This window comes from Mustela nivalis (assembly GCF_964662115.1).
Source record: "Mustela nivalis genome assembly, chromosome: 19".
NCBI classification, from domain to species: domain Eukaryota; kingdom Metazoa; phylum Chordata; class Mammalia; order Carnivora; family Mustelidae; genus Mustela; species Mustela nivalis.
Genome location: NC_139038.1, coordinates 34,561,132 through 34,574,889, shown reverse-complemented (window position 1 = coordinate 34,574,889; position 13,758 = coordinate 34,561,132). Strand labels below are relative to the sequence as shown.

The 13,758-nt window shown below is 46.3% G+C and overlaps 1 protein-coding gene across 3 annotated transcripts in view; it reads left to right on the top strand.

Annotated features, from left to right (window-relative positions):
- Positions 1–13,758, top strand: part of RBFOX1 (RNA binding fox-1 homolog 1) — a 1,569,090-nt gene that overhangs the window by 114,698 nt on the left and 1,440,634 nt on the right. Inside the window, exon 1 of one of the 3 annotated variants that reach the window (XM_082713130.1) lies at positions 4,520–5,447. The exons of the other annotated variants lie outside the window; for them this stretch is intronic. The gene's annotated coding sequence lies outside the window, so the exon portion shown is untranslated. Of the gene's footprint in view, positions 1–4,519; positions 5,448–13,758 lie in introns of those variants that run through there. 3 annotated transcript variants of the gene reach the window in all.

Below are 13,758 nucleotides of genomic sequence, written 5' to 3'. Positions count from 1 at the left end.
ATTTAATGCTTTGGTTAATATCAAACTCCTGAACGTCATGATAGATTGTGAGTTAGTTCAACCAAGCAATAACTGTATATTGAGTATCTGCCATGTGCCCAGTGACTGAAGCGGGAATAGAGAAGATGAGGAAATCCATTCCCCTGTGGTCTTCAGACTATTAATTAGTTCATTAGTTGACCCAGACTGTGATCAAGCTTTGAGGTAAGCCTGAAGAGTTGAGAACTTGAGGGCAAGGCAGGTCTTAGGTAATACTAAGGTTGTGCAAAGAGTTTTATTGAGTCAGAGTCATTTATAAAAAAAAAAAACCTTGAATATAGTGTCCTCTCTTCAGTGACTGCTGTTGAAAAGTATCCTTTGGGAAGAGAAACAGGATGCTTGACTACTTCAACTATTTTCAGTTTGCTTTGTTCATCCTTCTATTCTAATATACCACTCATCATCCTAAAAATCCTAGAGTACTTTAGAGTAACTTATGAATCCCTACAATTCACTATATGTTTACAGTGGTCATCTGGAAAGGTTCTTGAACAAATAGAAAATAATAGTAAAATGATCATTGAAACATCAGGGAAGGTAGAGCAATGTCCAGGCTGTGGGTACTGGAATTATGGATAGTAGGTTATAGCATGCTTTAGAGTCATTCTCCCTAAATTTGCCTTTTTTTAACAAAAGCAAACATGTCTTTAGTTTCAATTCAGAGCCCTTTATGAGCTTACATCTTCAGCTTCATTGTTCACTGCCTTGCCTTCTACACCACTTTCCAGACTCTTCAATTTAGCACAACTCTACTTACATTGAAAAGATTTGCTGTTTCCTTAATGGAGTTATACTCCCTTTTGCTTCAGACAGTCTCCTAAGCCACGTTCTTCTCCAAGAATGTCCTTAACATTTGGAGTAATTTCTACTTATCTTTTCTGTTTAGAGGTGATCTCCTCTAGAAAGCTTTGCCTGACCTTCCCCTTTCCCTAATGTCTGGCTATGTGCTTCTGTTCAGTATGCGCCTAAATCTTTCAAATTGTTGAGATTACTTATTTATGTACCTACTTATCATATTAGAGTATAAGCTCTTTGAGTGCAGAGACTGTCTAGTTTATATAGGAAATGGTTTACAGGAGACTTGCCTTGAGTAAGGTACATATTTGATGGCTGAAAGAATGAAGGACTAAATGAATGGGCAAACAGATTGATATCAGCCTATTTCAAAGAGGTCATTCCCTTTAGACAGCAATGACCAAAAAGGAGAAAGAACATTCACCGAACATTTATTGAGCTTTTGTGTTTGGCCCCAAGCACTGAGGAAAAGTCCTTCACGTCAAGGACCTTTCAGTCTAATGGAGAACATTTACAAAAGGTGAAGACAAATGATATGATAGAATTAAGTAGAGGCGTTTAGGGAGTTCCAAAGGGAGACACTAGTCTTATCTGTGCGTGTGCAGGGGTGTGTGGGGAGGTTAGAGTTGGCAGGGAGAAAGGATGCCCAAATGGAGATCTTAAAACCTATAAACTATACAGGAAATGAGAAGTTGTAGGAGTTTTCCAGGTTGGAGAAACAGCATATGCAAAGAATTGGAGACAAGTAAGAGGAGATTATCACCAGATCATTGGGTCAACATAAAATGAGAGCCACATAATCTAGAAGCTTGTAACCCATGTAGAAGACTGTAGACTTAATCTTAGGGACCATGAGGAGCCATAGGAAGAGCCCAAGTTTGAAAGTGAGAAATGAAATTTACACTCTCGATGGATCTTGAGCACTTTGGGCAGGGTGGGGCACTCTCAGCCACCGATGAAGCTACAAAGTCATTCTCTCCTATCAGCTTTAGGGAACACATTTTGATACATGCTTAGATCACAAACTGCTAAGTATTTTCCATTTCCAGTAGGAGGAGCCAAAGTCTCCATGTTTTTTATCATCACATCTGGGCAAAGGTCATGGCCCTGGGTTGTCCCAGGGACTGTCTCATTCAGCACCCTCATTACCTAGAAGTGGCTCAACATAGAGGAATGACAGAGAAACTCTGCCTGGAATGTGAAAGATCATTGTGAAAAAGAAATGAATACTTTCCAAATGAATAGCATAATAGCATGCTATATTGATCTTTACTCTAATTTTGTATCAAATTGTAGTGAATGCCTCCCTCACTCACATTAAAGCTTCCTTAAGCTATAAGGCAACACAGGTACCAGTGAGTCATGGCTGATACTCGGTGCTAATATATCTAAGCTTAATTCTACTCCAAAATAAGTCAGAGTTGACTTAGATTGACCTTGATTTTGATATAGTTAAATATGTTTTATTTCATTTCCCACAGAAAGATATATATTAAAAAATAATAAAAGTACCCAGTGATTACCCATTTTAATGAAACAACAGCCAGTGTTTTTGCCTTGAATGATTGCATTCATTTTTTTCCCCCTCCTGGAATAAAAATGAAGGAGCACAGAGAAACAATTCCTGTTAGTGAATTTGCACAAAACATTATATTTCAACAGAACTTCCCATTAACTGCCATTTATTTCTTCTCTCATTATTGATAATTTGCTTTTAAATTGAGAATACCTTTTTTACAACCCATCTTATCTCCCTGCACGGCTAGACAATTACATTTAAATTCGGTGGTTTTCCCATTGTAAACAGTTTCTGGAGGAAATGATTACAATGTTACTAACCCAGATTTATAGCTTCATTGTGCTATCAGTGAAGGAGAAGAGAGTAGTATAAAGGGAAAAAAAGTTGTTTACATACAAATATATTATTATCAAAGAGAGTCCTAAGGAAGAATATGGTAAAGCTAACCCAAATTGCAAAATCATCTCCTGGGGCCAGTGACAGAGATACCTTTCTGGATTTTGCAAACTTTCTTTCTCAAATGATGATAAAATATTTTATGTTTTTAAAAATTCCAGTTGTAGGGGCGCCTGGGTGGCTCAGTGGTTTGGGCTGCTGCCTTCGGCTCAGGTCATGATCTCAGGGTCCTGGGATCGAGCCCCGCATCGGGCTCTCTGCTCCGCAGGAAGCCTGCTTCCCTCCCTCTCTCTCTCTCTCTCTCTGCCTGCCTCTCTGCCTACTTGTGATGTCTGTCTGTCAAATAAATAAATAAAATCTTTAAAAAAAAATTCCAGTTGTAGTTAGGAGTTTCCTTTCTTTGTTTTATTCTAACATTGGAAGAAACCCTAGCCTGACAAGATTGCAGAGGAACTCCCATAGAGCCTGTTTTTCGTTAGGCACTGGGAAACGCTCACATTACAAAGCAAACACATGCAACATGGTCTCTACTTTTGGAAATCTCACAGCCCTACTTGGAAGAGGAGCCATACTGCAGACACAAAAACAATGAAATTGGTAGGCAGAAAAATGAACCTGAGCCTCAGATCAAGTGTGTAAAGCTAGAATCTGGCCTTGTCCAATCCCAGTTGGCCCTTAGAAAGCAAGGTAGTGCACTGGTACATCCCATGAAATTAGGAAGACCAGCCCAGAAATCCTGGCTTCTTACTCATTGTGTGACCTTTTGCAAATTATGACTCAATAGCCCTCAAACATTCCTGTGCAAAATAACCACCTAAAACGTTTATCAAAAAAACCAAACAACATTCCCCTAAGTAAACAAACAAACAAACCAACAAGCGGAGTGTCTGGCTCTGTGAGTCCAGGGTGGAACTCAGGAAAGAAGTAGCATTGCTTTAACTTCCCTAAGCACCTGGCTGGGCAAGCTGTTAAACCTATAGTGCCTACTTCATCAGGTTGTTGAGAAAATTTGATGTAAAGGTTTCAAATAGCATTTGGCAAAAAAGTAAGTGATTATTAAGTAGTAGCATTTAGTTAGGAGTCACAGGGATTTTGGCACTAAGGCAGCTGCTAAAAGGACAGTCTCTAGACCCCTCCAGAGACAGCACCCAGTGCACGATTCTCCGAGAGGGGAGGGCAGGGGCCACGTGCACTCCCACTTCCAGCAGGGTTATCTGGCTCGAGTAACTTTTTGCCTCTTGGGTAGGGCTCCATCCATGCCGGGCCGCTGGATTTTGATTTGCCAGACAACTTTCCCAGACCAGAAGTGGATGGGGTCAAGAAGCCGCCGCCACTTAGCATTTCTCCCGGACGTTTGTCTGCTCTCACTGTGGGGGTCAAGATGGAGGGAGGCGCCGGTGCTCAGTAAGCGAGTCTGCTTTGGGACAAGGACTTGGGGACGCTAAAGACGGGATCATTACTCCTACTTCCAACTCTCACACCTTCACCTGTTTAGGCCAGAAGACCTAGGCACGGAGTCTCCCACGGACCCCGGCTCTGCCCTCCGCTGCCTGCTGGAATCCGGGGCTGCACGCGTGACAGCAGCAGCGGCCCTGGCGATGGGAAGGGGGAGGGGGCGCTCCCGCTCGCACCGGATTATTTTTGGCTCCGCAGCCGGGGCTGCTTGCTGCCTGTCGTGCGCGCGCACACTCACTCTCTCTCTTTCTCTCACTCTCTATCACACACACACACACACACACACACACACACACACACATACACTCACTCACATAGACACGCGCGCACACGCACACACACATGCACACATTTTCTCGCTCGCTCGCTCCGCTCTCCTTTGTTTATTTTCTAATCTGTATTTTTGTTTGAAGATCTCCTTTTCACTCTCTGCTGCCTGCCAGCAAGCGCTCTCGTGGGCTGACCGGGCGTACACTGCTCCCCTCCATCACCCCAGCCCTCCTCCCGGTCTCCCCGAGCGCGAGCGCGGGGTTTGAAGGTCACCTCCTTTCCAGTCCCCGTGCGAGCCGCGCCGCCGCTGCCTCCTCCTCCAGCTGGAGCGGGTGGCACAGGCGGCGCTGCCCTGAAGTGGTACTCGCAGCAGCCGGCTGCTGCAACGGACAGAACCCGGGGTCTGAGCCGTTGGGAAAACCCGAACTCGGGGAGGGGAATCCCTTCCTCTTCTCCCCAGCCCCCGACTGCACCCGCCGTGGGGTGGGGGCGCTCTGCCAGCCCTGGGGACAGCAGAAGCAGCTGCGGCCGGACCCACGCGTGCGCCTCCGGGACAGGAGGAGGAAGGAACGAACAAGGATCCCGGCATCTGGAGGGGACAGCCGTGTGCCCCGCCCCTGCGTCCGGAGTGAGAGAACTCTGAGCCTCCAACCCAGGCAGAGCGCGGAGGAGCGAACGGTGCCTCCGCCCTGAAGAACCTTGCGCTCTACACACCCTGGCAGTGGCCGTTAGGACCCGGGCTGTCCGGACCCACGCCTTGCCCAGCTGTGCCCAGCTCGCCGCCCAGGCAGGGGCGCCAGGGCGGGGCTGACCTGTCCGCGAAGTTGCGGACAGCGTGGGAGAAATCAGCATCCCGTTTCGCCGCCTCCAGCTCATGGTGACTGTGGCTGGGGGTGCAGAGAGCGCAGGGGAATTGGAGGGTCTGGGGACGCGAGCGGAAGGCGACTGGAGCCGCGCTCTCCCGGAGTTCTAGGTAAGTCCAGGCGGAGTCACCGCCCCCGCGTCTCCCCTTCCCTCCTCCTGGCCCTAAGGGTCCCACAGGGGCAAGAGTTAGGTCTCCGAGAGCTGGCCTCCCAGCACCAGGCTAGACACGCTGGACTGGGAACTTTTTCTGTGCGGTAGAGATATCTCCGTGTAGGTCCACGCAGGGGGCCAAGATCGTGAGCCCTAGCATTTCACTTCCATAAGCACGCCCCTCCTCGCCCCAGAGCGCCCCTCAAGAGCTCCGAGGCTGTCTCGTCCGCCCTCCTGGGACCGAGTCCCAGGTGCAGGGAGCGGCGCGAACCTGCCTGCGCACTTTGGTTATTCTCTGTGGCCGGCTGGAAGCGAGCTTTCAGCGCGCCCTGGGTCGTTGCCTTTCCCACCGCCCTTCTGGAGGTCTGGGGGAGGAAGCACTTCGGAGGCGTAAGAGGGGGTTAGAAACGCAAGCCCCTGTGGAAGGTGGGGAAGAGGAGGGTCGCTGAGCTGGAGGAAGAGCTTCAGTTTATTGGTACTGGCCTAAAGGCACCCGAGATGTCGCCGCGCGCTCAACCCTGGGGTCAGCTTGGGAGCTTGGGACTTGGAAACTCCTGCCGCACCCCTTAGATGTCTTAGACCACTTCACCCCGGGGTGTGTAGTTGGGCGGAGAGGGGTGGTGGCGGGGAGGACCCTGGCGGTAGCAGAGGAAGCAGTGTGGGAGTGCAGGCCGGGGGTCGCCCCTTTTCAGCTCCAGTTTCTCAGCTTCAGGGATGGAGGTGAGGGCGGGGTTTGCGGGGCTTTGTTTCCACGTCCTGCTTCGGGGGACCAACTGGCGGAGGTGGTCCTGGAGCCTCCAAGGCTCTAGGTCTAGGGACCAGGTGTCACCGAGAGCCTGGGAAGCTGCCTGCGCGGGAAGGAAGGGGGAAGACCAGGACCCACCCGGCTCAGGAACTACCAACTCCATTCCCTGCTGCCAGGGAGCTGAGGGCCCTTCATGTATCCTCGGGCAAGGACCAGGGTGCACCTGCCTGCCCAGGAGTGTGTGGGGCGGGGCTGTTCATGTGCTTGGAGATCCACGCCTGGTGGTGTAGGGCATTGGCACCCAACCACGGGTCTTCTCAGTGGAACTTGGCAAGAAGAGGGGGAGGTGATGCCAGATAGCTTTGGGCTGAAATATGATGCGCCATAACTTGAGTTTTATTTTAAAACAGTAGTCACCTTTTACTTACTTATTTATTTAAATCCAGTGCATCCCAGCTGGTGATCCTTCCCAGCCCTTGTCCTAGTTCATTTACCCTCCATTCCCCATATATCTTCATGGGGGGGGGGGGGAGGGAGACAAAGAGAACCCGAATTCTTTCATTTTTAAATGACCACAGAGGGCCCATCTGGAGACACAGGCAGATTTATTTTAGTCAAGGTCTTTTTTTCTTCAGCGGTAGAGGACCTGGGGCCTATAAAGGGTAAAGGTGGCTCTGGCAGGGGCTTTGCTGGCCAACAAAGGGGCTGACTCCAAATATGCTTTTTGGAGGAAGCACTGGGTCCAGAGGAATCCACTGGGTTTCTTCTAAGTTAACTCATGGCTGATTTGGGTTAGGAAGAAATAGACATCATGTGGTACGGTTCTGGGGTATTTTAAGGTTTCTAGAGAGTAGAGTTTTACCAGGGAGAAAAGCATAGCCTGCCCTCTCCTGCTAGCTGTGTGACCTTGGGGAAGTTACTGGACTTCTCTGTGCCTCAGTTTGTTTACCTGTTAAATGGGAGTTTCAGTGATGGTATTGGCCTCAGAGGGCTTGAGGGAGAAATAAATAAAGCAGTAAACCTTAGAAAAAGGTCTGGCACAGGGTAGTACCTGCATAATGTTAGTTTTGTTTTATTTTGTTTTGTTAATCAAGTAGATTAGTCCATATTTTCAGCCTTATGACACCCGGTGGAATAGAAAGGGCAGGCATTTTCCCTTACACACACACACACACACACACACACACACACACACACTTTCTCTTAACAAATGAAATGGAGACAAAAAGGAAGATTAATCATAAAGAGAGGTTGCTCAGCAGAAGCCTCAGTCTCTCTGAGGTAAGTCTCCTCTCCTTTCTCCACAAGTGCTAAGGAGGGTCAGAGAAAGGCAGCCCATCCCAGACAGGCTGGGATGCAAGTTGGTGACCTTTGAAGCCATCTCAGCATGCACAGATGTCCTGAAATTAAGTTTTTGTGGCACTTGTGCATTTCTTCTAATCAACAGAAAGGCCTGCTTCTCCTCAGCCTCCTGGGATGGAAGCATCTTCTCAGTAAATCTCACTTTCCTCAGAACACACTGTCTTTTTAATATCACCCTGTGGTCCCAGAGTTTTCCACTCAGAAACGAGCCAAAACGTGGGTCTGAGCAGATTTTTCCTCCTGGAATTGACCCACTCTGCTCTATTTTCTCTTCATGATAATTGATGCTATTTTTTTACCTACTCCTCTAAGGTCTGAGCACAGGCCTTTCAGACATCCTCATGTCTCTGATGACTCTTTTTTTTTTTTTTAAACAAGTTAAGTCTTTTCAGTTCAAGCCATACCAAACCATTATAGTTTATAAAATCTCTTTCAGATCAGGTTTTTGTTTGTTTGTTTGTTGTTTTGTTTTTGTTTTTGTTTTCCTGCATCCAGAAAAAAGGGTCTGCTCTGTATAAATATGTCTGGCATTTCACCTTCTGAACATTAGACCATTTTATTTGCATCCTTTAAGCTGATGTGTGGAGTAATGAACACATTCCAAGAGGGAAATCGGATCTGACACAGAAAATACTTTAGGGACGCAGTGATTTCCCAGTGGCGTGTATGAAGACTATTGAAATCCAAGTGCATTTGCTCTGAAGGACACAGGGCAGCTAGTCCCGCCTTTGCCACCCAGCATGAGAGCTACATAGTAAGCATGCTCCATAAACTAATATTGGTCGACTTTCCTAAAATCATCCAGCAATTTGTCACCTGCACATTCCCCCATATTGCCCGAGAGAATACTTCGTTATACCAAAGACCTCAAACACAGAGATGATGTTTTTAAAGGAGTCTTGAGGCTCTCCCTAATGCCTACTTCCATTATTTAAAATACTGCCTCAAGGCACATATATAAATATTAAACCTTTAATTAAAGAACCCGTCTGTGAGCAAGCTACAAAATGAGGGGTACCCAGAACATTCAGGTGACTTCAACAGAACATGGTTCTCTAGATTGTAAGGTCTAAGTGATCTTATGGATATGACACATGAGCTTTTAAGGAAAGACAATCACCTCTCCTTTTAAGGAGAGACAGTCACCCTGTTTTCTATCTGTAGTTCCTCCAAGCACCATCGTTACCATTAGTTTGTTACTGGTCACTAGACACAGGCGATGGGGTGTCTGTTCTCTGCTACTCCTGATGGGTGTGTCTTTCTTGGGGAAAGGAGTGCCTAATGCAATAAATACTTTGCCAGGACATAACACACATCAGTCATTTTGCTCGGGGAGAAAGGGCAATGAGAACGTTGTTCTATGGGGAAAGTGAGACAATAAGGAAGGGATGTAAGTGTATTTTTGTAAGGATAATGACAAGGGATAGAAAAATTGTAATGTGACAATATGGTAGAGACTGACTTGGAAGGGCTTTCCAAGGAAGAGAGATTTGAGCAGAGATCTAAGTGAAAAGAAGTCCTGGTATGTCTTAGCACTCATCCCCTGAGTATCTACTATGTGCCAACCAGCGTTCAAAGCGCTTGAAATACATAATGAACAGTATATAGAGATACCCCTGTCATGATGGAGTTTCCATTCTAAGATGGTCATTTGCATGAAGAAAGTTTCAGAGGGGTGCCTGGGCAGCTCAGTTGATGAAGCATCTGCCTTTGGCTCAGGTCATGATTCCAGGGTACTGGAATTGAGCCCTATGTGAGGCTCTCAGCTCATTAGGGAGTCTGCTTCTCCCTCTTCCTCTGCCCTCCTCAGTCCCACTCTATAGATAAAGAAATAAAATCTTAAAAATAAAAAAAAAAAGAAGAAGAAGAATGTTTCAGAGACAGAGAATAGCAAGTGCAAAGGCCCTGAGGCAGAAACAATGATAATATTATAAGGATGAAGTTGGGTCATATAAGTAGGTTCTTGAGCTTTTATGGGGGTCTGGATAGTATTCCAGTAGAAGCCACTGGCAGTTTTAATGCAGAGAAATTCAATGATATATTTATGGCTTAAGCATTGTGGGAAATACAGTCAGATGTTTCTGAGAAGAATAAACAAACAAGCGTGCATTCTTGACCCAGCCAGCTTTTGTGTCAACATTCAGATTCATCTTCAGATTTGGTCCATAGATTTCCTGGTATCTGGAAGGGTAAGTCCCCAACATCTAAGAAGTTAAGCTTTGTTTTTTCCCTCTCCTTTGGGAATGAGAACAAAGTCTTCCATTCAAGGACAAGATTAAAGGAAAAAAAAACCCCTCAAGTTTCTCAGTAACTCTCTTTGTATGTGGGTGCAATACTGAGCATATATCTGTATACATTGGCTTGGTTTTTTTCTCTGAGGGCCTTCAAAGAGGGGACATTTCCCTACAACCTGCTACACACATCTTCCACGTGCCTTGGTCAGCATCTTTTCTGCATGTAGATCTTCTTAACCTGTCATCTCTTCTAGTAGGTTTCCTTTTGCATGGTGGCCACATGGTTCTCCCATTGATTGATGTGATGTTGGATACTGGCAGGAAGAAGGGGGTTACCTCCTGCAAGCTCTGAGTATAGTCAACATCACCCATCTTTGGAGGCTCTCCTGGCCTTGGAAGGTGGAGGTATGGTTTGATGGAGGGTTTGAACATCGGGATAGTTCCATTTTCTTCCCATATTTGACCCCAAACCTGTCTCTCTTTATGCACAACCCTGGAAGTCTGTCACTGACTGTTAGATACACTGTGACAATAAAAAGTTTGTATGTTGTGAACACTTCCTACACAGCACAAGCTGTGCTAAGTACTCTGCCTGCATTGCTACGTATTGAGCTGTGCTTTTCTGGCCTGTGAGCATCTCCCTCCCTCACATTTCACCTCGTTCACTCCCCACTTATCCATCAAAAGTCTCTTACTCAGGGGGACCCTCCCTCTTTTCCCTGTGTGGGCTCTCCTTCCTTACCATTATCCCGGGGGCAGCTTTCTGTTTACTTGAGTGATCTGTTTTATCTCTTTCTCTAACTCTACTGAATGGTCAACTCCAGGTGGGCCATGCACACTCCTGATTCAGAAAACACTGTATCCTTAGCATCTAACATGGCGTGTGGCACAGCGTAGATGCGTGCTATGGAAATAGTGAATTGTTCCATTTGGTGCATCTAACACACTTTGAGGTGGATTCTCTTCATATCTCCATTTTGTGATAGCTTGCCAGGTATAGGCAGGCTGAAGCAATTTGTCTCAGGACACCACAGCAGGTAAATGGCATACCCAGGACTTTGAAGCTGATGGTCTGAGTCTCTAGCCCAGGATACCAATCACTGCATACTCTACTGCTTTCTCTGCCTTTGTAAGAGGCTAGGGAGGGAGGAGGTGGTGCAGGGCAGAGGTTAGGGGGACCTTGCTGCTTAGCTTGGGCTGCTCTGAGAAGTGATGCTGAGTCAATCAGAGGGACAAAAAGAAAACAGGGCACCTGTTTCTATTTGCTGCCATATTTCTTTTTGGTTGTATAAGAGTGGGTTGCATTGGTGCAGTCCGTCTCCTGATTTGCTGTTCCTCTCCTTGGATCCTAAGAGCCCTGGGCTGCTCACCGCACCTCTGGCCCCAAACCCCAGATACTCAGATACCCCAGAACTCTAAGTATGATTTTTCAGGAAGTCTTGGAGCACATCTCTGGCTATAGGAAGTCCTCGGGTATAAGACACCGGAGGCTGGCAGCAGTCTGATAAGCACTCCGCACAGTGTGCAAACTGCTGTTCCTGCCATTGAAGCAGGATCACTCTGTCGTCTGAGTCAGGTCCACTTTCATTTCTTCTGAGAACAAAATTAGACCTTTGCCAACATAATAGATAAACTTGTGTAACACCTTATTCGGCCTGTTTTTCCTCAATTTTCTCTTTTCTATGAATTTTAGGATATAGAGTCAGAGATGAGGGCATGGACTTAGGTGTTTGAAAGTGTCTTCTTTGTACCATCATCCATTCCACCAGAGCTGCCCCCTGTTGGAAGCCCCTTTTGTGGGCGACTCCATACACTGCGTTTCATCAACTCTTATCACAAGCCCTTTATATCCCTGTTTTTCAGGTACTGAAACTGAGGTCCAAGAAATAAGTTGCAGACACAAGTAATTGCTTCCGGATACTCTGTATGTCTCTTCTCCTGTGCAGGGAGGGGGTGTCCTTGGGTGCTGATGGGCATAATAGAGGGACTGTTAGAGGACATAAGGCAGGTAGGAGGCAATGCAGGGCACTGGTTAGGATTTTTGAATCACACTGTCCAGCTTTGTTTCCCAGCTTCATCACATTCTAGCTCCATGACCGCTGGCCTTAGTTAACCTCTCTGTGCCTCAGTATCCCCCTATATATGAAGGTAAGAATCACCCCTGTGTTGCAGGGTCAGTTTAGTGATTGATCAGCTTCGTAAATTACTCCAGCAAAGGGCCTGGCATGTAGTGTGTGTTTAGTAGGGGCGCTTGCTAGGATAATAGTGGCAATTATTATTGTCATTTAATAATGATGATATCATTATTACCATTATTGCTGCTGCTAGAATTTCACAATTCCTCTAGGCAGCAAATTGGCTCCGAAATGTGATTCCTTCATTTTCCTTTTTGACTGTAACCAAGATGATAAATTGAGAGTGAAGGGGAGGAACCCAGCATAGCTGCAAATGTATACTTGAAGGAGTTGACAGACCTGAGTCGCTATATGGAGTTCCGCCTGCAGAGGACTGCTGACAGTGGCCATATGCACGAGCTCTGATTGATTGGCAGAGAGAAACACTAATTTATTAGACTCGTTATGAGAAGTGACAGAGCGGGGAATCGAGAGGCTGATTCAGCAACAGTGGCCTTAGCTAGATCCCGCAGTGCTAGCTGTGCGTCTGCTTCCCTTGGGACACGCCCTCCGTCTTGATTCTGGGGTCATTGCTTGTGTTCTAGAGTGAGTCTCTTAATGAGGCCCCAGGAATGCGCTGCTCCTCCTTAGGTCTATCTGAAGGGAAGGCTAGCCTGTGGCGTAGCTTACGGTCATGGCATTGTGAAGAACACCATCTTTTCCCTTGGCAGTCTTAAAAAACCGAGTTCAGTTTAGGCTCATTGCAAAGGCCGATAATGGAGAGCTTGTGTGCAGAAATTTCCCTAAGGGAAAGAAAATAGTTCTCGTTTGCACAGGTTGGGAAATTTCAGGAGTTTCCTTTTGGGGAATAGAGAGGGTAACTGATACCTGTCTTAAGGAATAGGGGACTCTTCCTGGGAGGGCTTCTCATTTCTGATCTGGGGAGTTTGGTCAGTCTGAATTATAGCAGGCAGGATGCTAAGGAGATGATGGCACATTGACCTAAGCTAATGGAGTTCCTTAGGAGTCAGAAAAGCTTTGGAATGACCAATGTCCCTGAGAACAAATGATGTGAACACAGGCTTTGTGTGAACACGGGACGTAGGCTTTGGAGCCAGCCATACCCAATTTTCTTGAATCCACATCCTGCCACTTTCTAGCTCTGTGACCTTGGGTGAGTTTCTGCACCTTTCTGAGGCTCCATTTCCCTGTCTATTAAAGGATGAATGACTCTACCCCCCTCACTGAGGATTGGTGCTTCAGAGTACAGCAGGTGAAGTAATTACCCCATCACCACCTTGGAGTAGTTCCACCTCATCTGTTCATTGACCTATAGCATTCAGACAAGAGCTTTCACTCCAGGAACTACTCGAGATCTAATCTGTTTGAATTTCCAGTCATCATTCAAAGTACGTTATGAGGATAAGGAACTGTTTACCCCCACTCTGTTAATGGAGTTCTACTGAATTGTGTTTTCCTGCTGTTGGCTTGTAATGAAAGCTATCCCAGGAAAGCCATTTGATCCCATGTTTAAAAAAAAATGGGTATTATATATACAAAGAAAAAGAATGGATTTTTTAAAACTAATGTTTAAGTGTGGTTATAGTAGAGTCCATCATTGAATACAAATAACCAATAACCATCATTGAAGACAAATGAGGGGAGCCAAGAAATACAGCAAACTGGAGAGCTGATGCTTCCTGCTATTTGCTGTGATGAGATTCCGGAGGACTCTGTTGGGGGTCGGTGTGTTGTCTCTGGTTTCAGGGTCGGAAAGAATTTTTTCCTTTCTTGAGGTATTGATTGGTACTTATG